Source organism: Chaetura pelagica, unplaced genomic scaffold, assembly GCF_000747805.2.
Source record: "Chaetura pelagica isolate M959 unplaced genomic scaffold, ChaPel_1.0 scaffold76, whole genome shotgun sequence".
Lineage (NCBI taxonomy): Eukaryota > Metazoa > Chordata > Aves > Apodiformes > Apodidae > Chaetura > Chaetura pelagica.
The window spans coordinates 736,271-754,021 of NW_009970723.1; positions in this window are offsets into that span (position 1 = coordinate 736,271).

The window sequence follows — 17,751 nt, forward strand, 5'->3', positions numbered from 1 at the left end:
CATTTTCATTAATATCTTTATTAATGATCTGGATGATGGAATAGAGTGTAACCTCAGCAGGTTTGCTGATGATACAAAACCAGGAGGGGTAGCTGATTTACCAGAGGGTTGTACTGTTTACCAGAGGGACCTCAACAGGTTGGAGAAATGGCTTGACAGGAACTTAATTAAGTTCAAGAAGGGGAAGTGCCAAGTCCTGCAGGTGGGAAGGAAAGCACCAGTACATGCTGGGGACCACCCAGCTGGAAAGTGACTTGGCAGAAAATGACCAGAGGGTCTTCTGTGGGCCAGTAATGTGCCTTATGGCAAAGAAGACTCAAGGTGTCCTGGGCTTCACTAAGACAAGTGGTATAAGCAGGTTGAGGAAGCAGACCCTTCCCCTCTCCTTATCCCTTAGTGAGGCACCTCTGGAGTACTGTGTCCAGTTCTGGGTTCCTCAGTACAGGAGAGGCATGAACATACTGGACAGAGTCCAGCCAAAGGCCACAAAGATGATAAAGGCACCGAAGTATTTCTCTTATGAAGGAAAACTGAGAGAGATCGAACTGTACAGCATGGAAAATAGAAGTCTCAGGGGGTCTTATCAATGCCTATAAATACCTGAAGGGATTGTGCAAAAGGATAGAGCCAGGCTCTTTTCAGTGATACCCAGTGACAGGACCAGAGGCAATGAGTACCCACTGAAATGAAGGTGGTTCCCTCTGAACATCACAGTCACAGTCACAGAGAGGTCAGGGTTGGAAGGGACCTCTGAAGATCACGTAGTTCAACCTCCCTGCTAGAGCAGGATCACCTACCGTAGATCACACAGCAACACATCCAGATGGGTTTTTAATGTTTCCAGAGAAAGAAAGTCCACGACCTTTCTGGGAAGCCTGTGCCAGTATTCTGTTACCCTTAAGAGTACAGAAATTTTTCCTTATGCTTCAACCTCTTATGCTCCAACTTGTGCTCATTGCCCCTTATTCCACTGACACTGCAGAGAAGAGAGTGTACTCATCCTCCTGACACCTTCCCTTTAGATGTTTTTAAGCAGTCTCCTGTTCTCCAGACTAAACCGACCCAGCTCTCTCAGCCTTTCCTCATAAGGCAGGTGCTCCATTCCTCTGTTCATCTTTGTGGTCCTGTGCTGGACTCGTTCCAGTAGTTCCCTGTCCTTTATGAACTGGGGAGCCCAGAACTGGAGGCAGTATTCCAGATGTGGCCTCACTAGGGCAGAATAGAGGGAGAGAATGACCTCCTTTGTCCTCCTGGCCACACTCTTCTTAATGCACCCCAGAATGCTATTGGTCTTCTTGGCTGCAAGGGCACATTGTGGGCTCATGGTCAGTCTGCTGACCACCAGGACGCTGAGGTCCGTTTCCCTAGAGCTGTTCTCCAGGTATTCAGCCCCCAGATTTTTCACTGTGAGGGTGACTGTGTACAGGTTGTCCAGTGGGGCTGTGGAGACTCCATCCCTGGAGATACTAAAAAGCTGTCTGGACAAGGTCCTGGACAACTGGCTGCAGGGGGCCATGCTTCAGCAGTGGGGACTGGACAGGATGATTTCTAGAGGTCCTGCCCAACCTCAAATATTTTGTGTTTCTGTGAGTTGGAGTGAAAGGAATTCTCTTCAGTGGAAGGACATTTCACAGGTTACAAACTACACTATTATACATGGGCTCAGATAGAATTAGACTACATAAAAATTTGTCCATATTTTCAAGGTGCTTCAAAACCTGTCTTTAAAATTCTCACTTCATCCAGAAAACAAAATACTTCACCATTCTGTATTTTAAGAAAAATTTTCTTTTCTTTCCATAAGATCCAAAAACAGAACCATGAAAAATCCTATATCAACCTTCTACTCTGCACTAACTTTTCATTAGTATTTTTTCAAACCTAGCAAAATTCTAAAATTAGAAGATGGCATTTGTCATACCAAAATTTTTAAAAAATTCCTAACCTTAAACAAAGATCTAATTTAGATGCTTTTATCAGCCTTGTGTTTTTAAATCTTGGGTTGCGTTATTGTCTAGATAATTTGCAGAGCATTACTCATGCCATTTAGCTTAAGAGTCCTTGCCATTTCTTTTTTTCCCTTTTGGAAGTTTTTAAAACATAGATGATTACCCAAAGAACAGGTCAGATCCTTTATCACAGTGAAAACTGCCAGTAAGATATTAAATGTATAGATATTAGGAAAACATTACTTTAAAGTTATATATTTAAGATTGTTTGTTGTTTACATGATGGTTTTCAAAGGGTTTATATACATTCTGTTAATAATGCATGTTGTTACATATTGTGCCATTTGACTGAGGAGTGGGAAGAAAGTTTGAAAACTGAGATAGTATTAAAATACTTTAGAAATTTTAAAGCATTATAATAGTTATTTCAAGAAAACTACTTCAAATATTTCTTCAAGAAGGAAACAATTTGGAGTTCAAGTTCAGAGGCATAAAAACTGAAAACATGTAACAGTTCTCTTATTCCCATCACTAAACTATAGATTAGGGTCTTTTTCAGTTGTTGCCATTATAAATCCGAGTTCCCACGGGTGCCAGGCTATCATAAAAATTCGCTTTGGGCAATGCTTTGAGGTAAGTTTTTCAAATAATGCATAAGGGATTGGCTTGCAACTCCCACTTGTGTTAACAGGAGCTATCAAGGCAAATCTCTCATGGATTCATGTGAGAGAAAGCCCCAGAGTATGAAAAGTTTAGGCCTGAGGATTATTTGGTTTTGATATACATCCTGATAAAAAATATGCTCTCAAATATAATACTTCAAGCTAGTGATATCAGATATTTGTTGGGACTACTAGCAGTAGATTTTGCTTAACAGAAATTCCTTAGATGAAACATGCAGCATAAATTATTTCCTAAACATATATGGAAGAAAGAATGAGTTTGCATGAAGAAATATATATTTTCAAGTAAAAAAAATAAAAATAAATAGATATATACATTTAAATCTAATTAATTATTTAGATATTTTTGAAAATAAACTTTTGTAGTTTTCACTATCAAATTAAAAATGCTGGTTCAATTTCACTCAGATGCACCTCCTGTTCTGTAGAAGGTGAGGATATAGGTTGGCATGTTTGATGTGAAAGTAAGTGGCTACATGCAGCTTCATATTTTCACTTTCATGTAGGTGACAGTGGTAGACCAGCCCATCTTTCCTCTCCTTCTGGAAGAAATTCCATTCCCCTAATTCCAACATGTCCCACTTCATACAGTCCATAGGTCAAGGGTTGACTATAAATGAGTGTGCTGATAAAACAACTTGACACACTCCATCTTCTAAAAAAATCTAGCTATGTCAGTGTCTCTGGTCCCTGCATTCCCCAAGTAGCTAGGCAATACAATACACTGGAAACTTCCATTGAGAATCATAATTTTCTGTTCTCCTGTGTTCTCCTAGTCACTTACATTAAACACACAACTATCTGAATACTGCAAAAGAAAAACCACTACACAGACACATCAGCTATCAGCTTCAGTCACTTTGAAGTAGAAGCTTGATTTTATGCATTCTGAATTGTTCCTTGGAGGAACTTTTTTTTCACAGACTGTTGCAAGACTGCAGGGAAAAGAAAGATTAGCCTTATGGACTGAAGTCCACTTCTGTAAGAACACTATGCGGTCTATGTTATTTTTCTTAGGTAAGGTATTCTGAAAGAACAAATGGATGTCAAAGTAGGCAATATTAGCTCAAACTAAATCCTTTTCTAACACAGTTGCAAGACTATAATATCAGCATATTGGCTAAGGAAAGTGAGCTATTCTGCTTATAATAAGTGCTGCATATAATGAATAATCTTATTCATTTGTAGGCAGATATTTCAAGTCCACTTCTTTATGCTTCTTCTCATTTCTATACATCTTTCTGGTAAACAGATGGCAGAATCTTTAAATAGTAGTTCAGGTGAGATCTCACCAATGTCGTCTAAAATAGTACCACTGTTTTCCTGTTTCTACTGCAAATAACTTACTTGCCACAACCTCAGATTGTATTTGTCATTTTGGTAGTCCCTTCACATGAGTGGTTTAACCATTTTATACGACTATTTAATAGTACCAAGTGTTATCTTCTTTCTCTATTATTTCCACTCAGTAACCACAAAATTTGTGTCATTAATCCTAACCCTCACACTTCTGACTATTGTATGTCATCCCATGTCTTTTACTCCAGTGTTCAGTTCTCAGTCTTGTTCTGTCTGATAGTCTGTACCTTTTCTTTCTTAATCCCTACTTAGTATCATTGTAAACTATTTTACTTTTCATGCTAACAGTTTCCCCTAGCAATATCATAGAATCATAGAATCATAGAATCTTAGGGGCTGGAAGGGACCTCGAGAGATCATCTAGTCCAACCCCCCTGCCAGAGCAGGGTCACCTAGAGTACATCACACGGGAACTCATCCAGGTGGGTTTTGAATGTCTCCAGTGAGGGAGACTCCACAACCTCCCTGGGCAGTCTGTTCCAGTGCTCTGTCACTCTTACAGTAAAAAAATCAACAAAAAATATCAACAGTGCTCTTTTCCTACACATACTAAAGTTCTTGCGCTAATCTATTTTTAACTTGATAAATAATTTCTTATGGTAATTACTTTGTAGTAAATCGGATGTTCAGATATATTTTAACTATTGCTTTTTCTTTGGCTAGAAAACCTGTTACTTCAGCCTAGACAGGTACAGCATTACATTGGCATAATGCCCATTTACTGAACCTATCTAGAATATTATTTCACTACAGATTAATATAATTAATTATACTTTGATCCAGATTTGTTTTCAAATTTTCATGAGGTAAGAATACTATGCCTGTAATTATCCAGATGACATTTCTCCCTTCCTTAAATATATGTATCATGTTTGTTTTTCTGCACCAAATATAATACAACTCACAGTCTGATGGAATCCTTAAAAATACTTAATCATAGAATAATCAGTGTCGGAAAAGACCTTCAAGATCACCAAGTCCAACCACCCACCCTACAACACCTAACCACTATATGATCTTATGAAACACCATGTCTACCCCTTTTTTGAACATCTACAGGGATGGTGCCTCCACCACCTCCCTGGGCAGCCTGTTCTAATGCCTCTTCACTCTTTCTGTGAATAATTTTTTTTCTAATATCCAGCCTGAATCTCCCCTGGCACAGCTTGACCCCATTTACTCTTGTCCTATCACTGATCACCAGGGAGAAGAGTCCAACACATGCGTCACTACAACCTTCTTTCATCATAGAATCATTGCCACCAGAGATATAGTTAAATACTTGCCACCAGAGAACTTTTCTGTCAGGAAATATTGAGTAGGAATATTAAAAGAAAACTTCTTGTGGTCACGTGGAAAATATATTTCCACAGTCAGCAGAAAGTTATGAAATTGCATTTTACTGACTTCTTTGGTTTGCAACAGGTATCATCTAACAAAGCAAATGAATAATTAAAAAAATAATGAATATTTATAACCTATCTGCTTTGCATATAGTCTACCAAATTTAATAAGACAAAGGATTAAAGCTACAATTTAAAAGCTTAAAACTTTTTTAACGTTATGACAGCCCAGCATTTAAATAAGACCAATTTGAACTGTGAGCGAGTATGAATTCTTAATTGTATTGATCTCCTTATGCTGCTGTGCATTGTCACCAAAATATGTACATTTTTTTAGTAGCCTGATGCTTGTCTTTGCATTCCATGTTATCTTTTAAGAAATTCATATCATGTATCACTTGCTAATGGTTTCCGTGGGAGGAGATGAGTAATTAAGGACTTGTGAAATTGGGGCAGCATATGTTTTTATAACTGATAACATAAACTCACAGGATGGCTGCAGTTCAACAAAGGGCTTAGCTTGCTCTTTTCTATAAATAAGCACAGGAAATTAGATTAAAATTTTAAGATTAGATTTCCAAGATTTTAAAAAGTGACCACAGGATCCATGTATCTTGCTTTGGGTCCTCCACTATGAGGGACTTTTCAGAATCCTGACCTTTGACAACTTGAAAAATTCTGTTTTAGGAAGTCTTTTATTTGCACAACTTAAAAATCTTCATTGCATTTCTGAGAAGTATTTAGCAAGATTTGAAAAAAAACACCAGAACAAGCAGGGCTTCACTTTCAATTGCATTGTTGGTTAGACATGGTATATATAGTTAATTCCTGACCTTTCAACTTGAAAAATTCTGTTTTAGGAAGTCTTTTATTTGCACAACTTAAAAATCTTCATTGCATTTCTGAGAAGTATTAGCAAGATTTGAAAAAAAAACACCAGAACAAGCAGGGCTTCACTTTCAATTGCATTGTTGGTTAGACATGGTATATATAGTTAATTATGGGATATAAACTTTCTTTAAAAACATGGATTATAGCCACTCAAGTCCTTCTGTATTATTTTTTTTCTACTGTAAAGCCTTTATTGTAATACTGATAGGCACAAACTGAGCCTTACAGTTCCTCCTTCCTCCCTATTGCTTTGCAGTTTCATTTAGAAATTAAAAAAATGTTTAAGTTTCCTTTTCGGTCTTTCCTAAGCATTGGTAGAACATGAGACAAGCCACTTACAGCCTTGGAGAATTTACCTAGGATTTGTAATGAAACCAGTCCTGGTTTAGGGGGTTTAGATGCAGAGCTTCAGGCAGAGGAGGGAAGAATAAACATTTTCCTCCCTCAGTGCTGAAAAAGATGTCTAGTATTTGATAGCTTCAGACAATCATCTCAGCATAGCTAAGGCACTAAGGCAGCCTTCTAACTATAGTTTATTACTATATAGTTTACTTCCCAAATTCCTTTGAAAACTCAAACTGTATTTTGATTTGGTGTCAGAACAGACCCTGAGCACTCCTTCTTACCACTGGTTTCCAACAGAAGAGTATCAAAGTGGGAGGGTGAGAAGGATACTGGTTTTGATGATGGAGGTAACAGGGAAATTTTCAAACTACACTTTATCTTGACATCTAGACCATGTTTACTATTATACGTAATTTTCAGGAAAGCCTGGAAAATTCACTAGACATGATTTGCTCTTTTGCACAATTAGAGAGTTGGGAAGATCATGGACATGTATCTCTGTTGGATTTTTAGAGCAGAATTAAGTTAAAACCCGAGAGAATTACACTTTCTGATTTTTATTTTTTTTTTTTAAACTTTTGAAGTCTCTCTTCACTCACTACTGTTTCATTGGTTTAGCTGTTTATGAAAGAAAAGAACAAAAAATAGTCTTGAAGATAGAAAATGCCCTATTGTTTTTTACCCATCAACCTGGTCGTACATGAGGTGTTTGTAACATAGTAGGAGATCCTTACAGAATTTCTGTGTGACATCTAAAAGCTTATCTAATACCTACATTTGACCATTTTACAGTGAAACAGCAACATGGATGAAATGTTTAATGAAAGAGGAATTTTAAAATTCTTCTTATCAAGGATATTGTCAACTGCAAATAGGAGACTGAATGTGTCAGACTCTCTGTTCTCCAGTCCAGCTCAACTTCCTTGAATTACCAGCCTGTGCAAAAGGATTTGGAATACTGGAGTCAAAAAATAAAGGAAAATTATTGGAGTTATCATTGGACAGAATTTATATGAGCTATCAGGTGATTATGTATTTCACTGTTCTGTTGGTACAGATGGCATGAACAAACAAAATCTGTGGATACATGTGCAAATCTGTAAGTTGTTGTTTTTTTTTTTTTAAATGTGATTGATAGAGGGGATACTACATTTACTTTGAAGCTGCTTTTCCGGTTCCAGCCCACCAGGTGAAATCAGTCCAAGGGAAATTGGGGAAGTTTGTCACAAAGGATAAATTGTGGGCTGAATTGTTAATTCTTGTTAGATTCCTACATTTTCTTTCTCTGTTCTGTCCCTAACAGATATGCATACATTTACTACTGGTGGTACCAAAATTAAATGTCCAAACAGGACTTGTAATGGCTCGATGTACTGCATAACTCCACTCTTTTTGTGATGGTCTGCATAAAAATGTACTAGTGGCACTGTACACTGTATAAGTCCATGCATCTGCTCCTTCTGCCAGTCCTTCCATGTCTCACAGGCATCAACTTATAAATCTTAGGTTTATGCAGGAATCTCATGTGGTGCTTGGAGAGTAAAATTAAATGCTATTTAACATTATCAACAGCTTTGAAGATGGGAGAGAAATAACAGACAAAGCCACATTTTCTTTGTTTATGTTGCCTCACCATTCAAGTTCAGAAAGAATCTGAATGCATTTGTGGGTATTTTGATGAAAGTGGGAATAAAGACTCAGAGTAAATTCAGTGTGCATATGAAGAACAGTGCAACAACAAATCTCTGTCCTCAAGTATTGAACCTTAAAGCCAAAGTTCCTGTGTATACATGTATACACTATAACTCATCTAACATCCTGCATGTTAGGTATATAGAGAGAATATTTCAATGTGAAAAATATTATAAACTCTTCATGAAATCCTTTTTTTCTGTTGTGATTGTACTGCAGAGAGGTAAAGAAGTTAGAAAAATTATGTCTTTTAGTTGCTAAAACAGGTACAGAAGATTACATTAAATTATGCATTCAATGCCAGCATCTCTTACTGTTGAAAATCTCAGTTGCCATTGACACCTATGGAAGCTGATCTTCAGTATCTCCCAAGTGCTAAACTCCAGGAAGAAATACAGAACTGGCAATCAACAGAGGTAAGAACAGATATTAATTTACAAAATATTTCTGCCAACATATTACTTTATTAATTTTCAGTTGAAAATAAGGAATAACTTGCTCCCAGTGAAAAGCACAATGATGAACTGAACACAGAAAAAAAACAGAAATAAAAATAAGAAAAACCTAGATCTTACAAGTACTACATATTTGACAGCTGTCTACCCTGCAGCCTAATCTAGAGCTAGTGTTAGCTCCTCACAGTCATGTACGAGTTGAACTAGGAGGTGCAAATCACAGATATGAAATCTCTCACATCTACCTATTGTTATATTAAAAAAAAAGATGGAGGTGCACCTCTCGCTACCTCTTTCTATGTTTTATGTGTGACTCATAGTTGTCAATGCATTTTTGGTCATCCTGGTGCATGGCTGCTGAAGGAAGTCTTTCAGGATGCACAGGTAAAAAGGATAGCTGCTTTTGAAATCCAAGTTCCTAGGCACGAGATGGGCATGGGCAATTCTCTCCCAAAAGAGTTGTACTTTAGGGCATGCATAGTAACAGAGTAATATATGTCTAAAAAAATTTGCTGTAGCAATGAAGCTACTGGTAGAAAATATTTTCCAGTGGGGGTTGTGGATCACTCTCTTGGACTTTGGTGCTGAAATACTTTCTTGAATCTGTTCTTAGAGCCTGATCATTTCTGTTTAAGAACTAATCACATTTATCTTAAATAGTCTTTTTTGTGTATGAAGTTTAAAAATGTTCTCTCTTAAATGTTCAAAGGAAACAACTAATTTCTACATATTTGTGGGTTTTGGGATTTTTTCCCCCCATATAATAGCTTTGAAATTCAGCTGGTAAGTGCTTTCCCAAGATTCCTAAGCAGAGCAAATGCTGCTACATATTTCAGCAAATAACTCACCTCAGGTCTAGGAAAAAAAGGAATGCATTAATTTGTACTGAACATTATTTTGTTTTTTCCCTTACACAATAGAAATTAATAAATTTTGTTAGTTATTGGTCAGTTACTGATGTATTTCTGGTGAATTTGTATTCATTAAATAATAAAAGGATTGAAGTCCTAGTGTTAAATTAAATTAGAATATAAATAAAAAAAGCAATCTGTGAATAAAATAAAGATGACTAAATATTGATGGTATCAAGGTTCAAATAAATATATTTCATCGAAGTTTGTAATTTCTATCAAGAAATAAACAGTATCTTTTTCTTACTCACTCTTATTTTTTGTACATGATAAAAGCACCATTCAAGAGATGAATCCATAGTGGCAGCCTTTCCCCCACAAAGCATACATGCTCTTTCCAATTACAAGTTACCAAAACATTTTTAACCTAATTTTAATGGCTAGTAGAAAACTATCAGTTTCACACCTTGCTGCTTATTAGAGTTTTCAAATCTGAGCCAACTATTAAAACAGCATTAATCTATTTTGCTTTTCAGATAAGCACTATTTCAGGTTATGCTTTTTCTGTGTAAGCAGATGTCATTTCAGCTAACATCATCAACAATGTGTATTTTCTGCATTGTAATTGCTTTAGGCAAGACTGTTTTTTCATTGCATACAACTGCATTTTCTTATTAAAAATAATCTGTGCTGTGTGTGGAAATAAACCTATGCATAGAACACTTTATTAAAAATATTTAAGTTAGAATTAATGAAGTGATGTCTTGGAAAAAGAAATGTTTGGATTTGTTGCTTATTAAGTAAAACCACCATAGAAATATATTATGCTTTTATGATGATTCAATATTAGAAATGGAATTATCAGATCATTTTGAACTAACATAATTTCAAGAGCATTTTGTGATTCTGATTCTGTTATTACAGATTTTTTTTCCCTAGAAGACTAAGCAAGATTTTTATCTATGATAAACTTTTGTACTTACTACTAGGAGGAGTGATCAGCAGCCAGACACTGAATCAGTATCCCATTTCCTGTCTTCTGAAGGTGTCGATTAGCACATGGGAAGCAATTTGTTCATATCATTTAAAATATTTTATGTGGTTCGGATGGACAGTCTTGTTGGCTTGTTTCTTTGCCAAGACACTGGCATGAAGCAATAAGAACACAATCCATGCTACACACATGAAGCTGAGATGGTCATCACAGTGTGCTGTGTATTGTGCATCACCACTTATACCTAAATGTGAGAGAGTCAGTATCTTGTAGTTTCAGATTCTTAGCTACATAACATTTTTTAACTCCTCGTTCCCAGAACACAAGGATCATAAATCTTGCATGCAAAACATCATTCTACTGTTTTCAGGGCAAAATACCTATTTAAATTGCCATGACACAAATTAAATCAAGACAGCTATCACAGTAGTTGGATGATTTTGTTTAATAAATCTTAGGACCTTTCTGTTCAGGGTTTAATAAGTTAACTTTTCATTTAGGCTGAAACTTCTTTTCCATCAATTTAATTTACTGCTTAGTTTTCTCTAGTTTTAATGTGCTATCTTAACAGCATCTTCTCCTGTATCTCACCTATTTTCAATGACATGCCTACATGAGACTCTAATAGCTAAATCACCTACTCTTTTGTTCTTTGTTTTCAGCCTTTGTTTTCAATATCTATGGACTTCCAATCAAGTACTTATGAAACCATTGTGCCCTTCAGTTTTAACTGCATGTGTTGGTTGGCTTTACCTTGAAGAATTTCAATTCTCATTGGCTTTTCAACATATAAATTAAATGTTTCACCTGAAGTTTGATAGAACATAGGAAATTTTGATTAATGGACATACTTAAGAGATAATGAGTAAAGGTACTGAAAGCATCTATTTTAAATAAAAATGTATTATTCTTGCATTTGTGATTATGGTCTCCTAGCAACTTTCTCAAACAAGATCTTTTCATTTCAATGGGTCTAAGACCAGAAAATAATGAAGATAGCCTTAATTTTGTAAATGGTTTAATCCTTTTTCCTGTGTGGTATAATTTTAATTTATTAAATAAGTTGATATCTGTAATTTAATTGGACTAATGATAAAGCACAGTATTAAACTGCCATTCTACATGTCAGTGTAACCTGTATCACTGAAAGAAAAATCTTTTCCTACATATTCACTAGGAGCCTGCAGTTAGAAGGCTGCTTGTTTTTTAGACAGAAAGATCCAGCAAAGCATCTTAGAGAAAAAACTTAATTCAATAGGATTTTTCAATACCTCACTAAGAATCAACTTTTCTTCATTTTATGTGACACTCTCCTCAACTCCATCAGGTTGCATGCAAATTTTCTTGTCCACATTTGCCAAGTGCGTTCTCCTTTTCCAAGTACTCCTTCAGCCTTTTTTTCTGAAATTACTTCCTCTTCTTTTTATTTCTGTCCATATGTCTGTTTAGAGCTTTTTTCTCCCACACCATATTTTTATATCTTGTTGCAGCTCATTGTTACAGAACTGTGTAAACTCTTCTCTTAGGTGTCTGATCTTACAATCTCTGGCACCCTGGGGGACAGCTGCAACCGCTCCCAGAAGAAAGCTTATAATGCTACAACAGTAGATCCTAAAAAATAGTTAACAAGCCATAATATATATCTTAATACATATTTATGTATCTGTATACTTATATATTAAGAAATCCATTCTTCATTACTATCAGGGTGTGATTTCTCACTCTTCATAACATTTGAATTTAGAACTGAACAGATCTCTTTGCATTGGTTGGCACTTACTCCATAGCTCCATCTTCACGGATAAGCAGGACTAATGACAACACCATTGTTCCTTCTTTCTATGTATACCAAAGCTATAGATTTAAGTGTTTAAGCACGTTCTTGAATTTAGATTTGTTATTCACCCATATTGTTTCCAACACATAGAAATACAGACATATAGAATAAGTTCCATAACTCTCTAAAGGGGCAAAACTGGAATATGCTCAGAGCTTTACCATGGGCTTGTTCTTGATTTTATGTCTGCAAAAGACAAATACAGGTAGCTTGAGTGCACTGCCCTCTAGGAGGTATGCCGGACTCAGTTTTGTTGACACACTGTCAACATCTTGGTCCTGTGTGGTCTGGAGACAGAAAGAAAGTTGGAAAGAAAGAGCTTGGGACATAGTAATGCTTAAATACAATCCATTTGCTCAATTTTCCTTGCAGAGCAAGATCTTGAATGGGCATGGGAAGATGATTTCCGTAGCACTGTTTTTAGCAAAATGTACACATTTTATCTTGGAAACATGAACACCAGCAGTTAGAGCTCCCTTGCTTATTCTAGAAGTCACATCAGGAAAACCACTCAGGAATTCTGCTCTGGAAAGAAGCTCTGGAGAAGCAATAAAGTAGCAGAGACCACTCATAGATCCTTTTGCAGAATTGGTGATGCCAAAGTTGGACCTGATGCTTCTTTCATGGCTCCCTAACTTCTACCGATGTCCATTTTCTGTGAAGGTTAGTCTAAGTAGGCAACATGCATCCTCTGTTTTCATATGTTACTGAGATTAGTTACACTGCACAATCTGTGAGCATAGTTGCAATACATGGGAAACGCATACCATGTGAAATATACTTGAAATAATTTAGAAATTAAGTCCCTGTTGTTGGGGTTTTTTTAAGAGATTTACATATAAATGTACTCAGCTGAGCCCAAGCGTTCAAAGTCCTCTTGTTCTGATGTCTAGTGATTTTACTCATGTAGCTGGGGACTGTGCCATGTAGACTTGGCCACAGTAACAAGAAATCCCAGGTCCTTGTAGATTTGGTTTTCTGACACAGTGTAGCTGTTAAATGTGGTGAAATTCTGAATCTGGTCAGGTCAACAAAACTCAGTTGGATCCAGGTTTTGTTGTTACTCAGTTTTTGAACATAGGTTTCTTCTTTAAGACTTTCATCAGGTTTTTTCAGCATCAAATGATATACCGTTTTTGTGGATACAGGCATAAGATTGGATCTTGCTCTGTTATTAGTTCAGTGAATCAGACACATTTGGAGAAATGTTGTCTCATCATGCTATGTTAAAAATAGAAGTGATAGAGAAAACAAAACGGAAAGCCGAAGACTTACAGCAAGATTTAAAGCAGTATAAGCCAACATTTACTTGTTGGTTTAATCTGTGCATTTTCCTACTATCAGCTTCCTCTCTATGGGCTAAATTCAACCCCATCTTGGAGTTATCAATGAAATTTACTCTCGCTACTGGAACATAATTCTTCCTTTTGGTTCCTGCTGCTTGCTGGCTACTATTCTAGTTTGTCAGCTTCAAACTTTCTCCATTCCTTTTTAATTTTCATCTGAATATAGTCTTTCCTTTGTCTCCACTCCTTCACCTATCAGAATTGACTCTGGCATCTACCTAACTCAATGCAATGGAAATATAATAGGGTGAATTCTATATCCTATACAGAATAAACAAAATGTTATACACTTCAAGAGAGATATCGAGGTGCTGGAGGGAGTACAGAGCAGGGCAACGAAGCTGGTGAAGGGCTTAGAGAATAAATCTTACAAAGAATGCTTGAAGGAGCTGGGAATGTTTAGTTTGAGGAAGAGCAGGCTGAGGAGAGATTTCATCAGTCTCTACAACTACCTGAAAGGTCATTGTAGAGAGGCTGGTGCTGGTCTCTTTTCACAGGTAATTAATGACAGAACAAGAGGGAATGGCTTCAAGCTGCAACAGGGTAGGTTTAGACTGGACATTAGGAATTTTTTTTTCACAGAAAGAGTGGTTAAATGCTGGAATAGGCTGCCTACGGAGGTGGTTGAGTCACCATTCCTGGATGTGTTTAAGGGTCGTTTGGATGTGATGTTGGTAGATATGGTTTAGGGGAAAACTTTGTAGAGAGGGATGATGGTTTGACTCAGTGATCCCAAGGGTCCTTTCCAACCTGAATAGTTCTATGATTCTATGATTCACTTGCAAAAAGTACCTTATATTTCTGGCTCATTGGGATTAACCAGAATTGAATTAGCAGCTCATTACTTGTTTTTATAACAGCAAACTGTAATATTATTTTTTTTTAAGAAAAGAAAGAAAACCCATGTCTGTTTGACAATAAAAATTACTGGCTGATAACTATGGGAAATTTCTGTATTTTGAAGTATTAAGGAAGAGAAGAGAAGGGAAGGAAAGGGAAGTAGGAAGAGCTATGTAAACCAGTTATGTTTTGTTTAACCTCAAAGAAAGATTTTTCTCTCCTTCAAGTTATTCACTTGTGTACTTGCTATGGAATCAGCATTGTGGGTAAGTTGATAGCCTGTACAGGAAAGGAAAGAATGGCAAGCTGATTACGTTATGGTTATTTCACAAAACTGATGAGACAGCAAATGATATTCAATCCTACTAAAAAGACTAAGCACAGCCTTTTTTCCCCCCCTTTTTAAAAAAATCCTATATTCCGTGCACTGGGATTGGATGATATGATTCTACAATTCAGGGAGTCTGGAAATTACAGAACATCTGTGACAAAATTGGTTTTCTGTGGAAATCTGATGAATCACTTACTGCCAATGACTGGAAGAAAAGTACTTGTTTATGCCCTTATGTAATGAATTTTTATGAGGTGAAGTTTGCTGTTTATAAAAAAAATATACTTTCTGTTGCCGTAGATGTAAAATAATAGAATTCAGAATTTAGACCAATGCATTATTGAAAAGACAGTCACTAGCAGAATACATCTGCTTACAAAATGGGTTTTATTTCTATAATAGAAAAAAAAAAAATCATCTATCCTCTAAGGTCTTACAAGAGAAAAAAAATAACAGGAAAAAAATATTAAGACTGTTACCTTTGTTAACATATATTAAAGTAAAATGGATCCTTTTATATATATAAAAAAAATATATTCTGCTTCAAAATGTAGATCTGAACCATAGTATAGAAGAAAAACATACTCATGAGCAATTCTGCAGAAAGCAACCACGTTTCTTTGTAACCATGAAAATCCAAGTACCTGATTTTCCTTGCATGCCCCTTCACTAATGAACTCCTTTAAGCAAGAGTTAATACTCATATCTCGGAAGTTAGAACTGATCATCTGAATGTGAAAAATAAGTTCATAATCATACATACTTAAGAGAGTAATATGTCTGCAAATTAATTAGTGGAGATACTTTCAGGAATCTGACTGAAATAAAAGGAAGACTAGGGAAATGTGGGCCCTCTCCAAAAGGAAATAGGGCCTGGTTACCCTGGATATGGAGAAGGCTGAGGTACTCAATGTCTTTTTTTCTTACTCTTCACCAGCAAGTGGTCAAGCCACACCACCCAAATCACGGAAGGCAAAGGCAGAGACTGGCAGAATGAAGAACCACCCATAATAGGGGCAGATCAGCTTCGAGACAATCTAAAGAATCTGCAGATGCACAAATCCATGGGACCTGATGAGATGCATTCACCGCTCCTAGGGGAACTGGCAGATGCAGTTGGTAGGCCTCTATCCATCATATTTGAGGAATCATGGCAGTGAAGTTCTCACTGACTAGAAAAGTGGAAGCACAATCACCATTTTTTTAAAAGTAAAAAAAGAAGACCCAGGAAACTACAAGCTGGACAGTCTACCTCTGCATCCGGCAAGAGCGTTGTAAGCAGAGTGGGTAAACAGAGCATAGTGCATCAGCCAGAGCAGGGTGCAGCAGTTTGTGAGGAAGGGCATGCAGGCAGGGTGCTGAAGCTTGGCCAGGGAATGGTGGTATCCACTGGACAGAAAGCCTTAGCATCCCTCAGCTCTGCAAACAGCTTACCAGACTGAGCTCTTGTGGGAAAACGCTGCCTCTCAGGTGTCAGGCTGCAGGATGTGCCCTACTCTTACACTATCGGATGGTAGCAGTAAGCACAGCTGTTGGAGGTGTGCGCAGGTGGAGGTACTCCTCTGCTTAGTGGTGTAGCTTTGGGAAGAGGTGTGTAGGTTGAGGACCATGAGGGAATGTGAGAGATACCGCTGGAGTCACACCCTACCCTCCCTGAAACAAACCCAAGAGGCTGATAGGGCTCATAATACAGAGAACTGCTCATCTTTTCTTTACATCGTGACCTAGAGGATAGGGAGCAACAACAAAAATTTCCTGCCTGGCACAGGAGGTACTGCAAGTATACCTCCCCAGCAACTGCCACACCTTCCCAGTTGCCCTTGCAAAACAGGTACAGTGCTCTGTAGGGGGAACTGAATGTTGACGAGGATGATGGTTAACTCTGCTTGGAGGTGTCTCCGAGGTTAAATCGGACTACACCCTGCATCAAAACCACTTCACTAAAGAAGAAAAGAGATGTCATTGTCATAGGTGACTCATTTCTGAAGGGAGAGGAAGGCTCAATAGGCAGATCAGACCTATTTCTTAGGGAAGTCTGCTGTGCCCCTGGGGTCTGAGTTAGGGATGTTCAGAGAAAGCTTCCTTCCCTGGTATGGCCCTCAGATTATTATCCAGTATTGATCTTTCAGGTAGGCAGTGATGAAGTAGCAACAAGAAGTCCAAGGGCAATGAAGAGAAGCTTCAAAGCCTTGGAACAACTGGTTAAGGAATCGAGAGCACAAGCAGTGTTCTGCTCTAGCCCTCCAGTTGCAGGAATTGATGAGTGAATAAACAGGAACAGCCAGCAGATCAGTACCTCGCTCAGAGCCTGGTGTCACCCAGCAGGACTTTGGGTTCTTTGATAATGAGTTGATTTACACAACACCAAGCCTGCTGGAAACAGAGTATACCCATCTCAAAGGAGGAAAAATGTTCCTGGCACAAGAGTTAGCAGGGCTTATCAAAAGAGCTTTAAACTAGATTTGAAGGGGGAAGGGTACAAACCCAGACTTGTTAGAAATAGGCCTATGGCCAGTACGTGAGTATTTGAGCAATGGTGTGCTAATAAGGTCTTTCAGATCTGCTCTTTGAGTAGAGGTGGGGATGGACATCTATGTGGCAACAAACATGTAAGGGTTACTGATGGGTTAGTTACCATCGAAGTGCCTGAGAATATTCAGGTAGGAATTAAGACTACTTCTCCCAAAAAGGTGATGGGACCAGTAGGCCAGCCAAAGAGCCTCTACACTAACACATGCAGCAGAGGAAAAAAAGAGCTGGAAGCCATTGTCCAGCAGCAAGACTATTATATAGTTGCCATCACCAAAACATGGTGGGATGACTCACATGACTGGA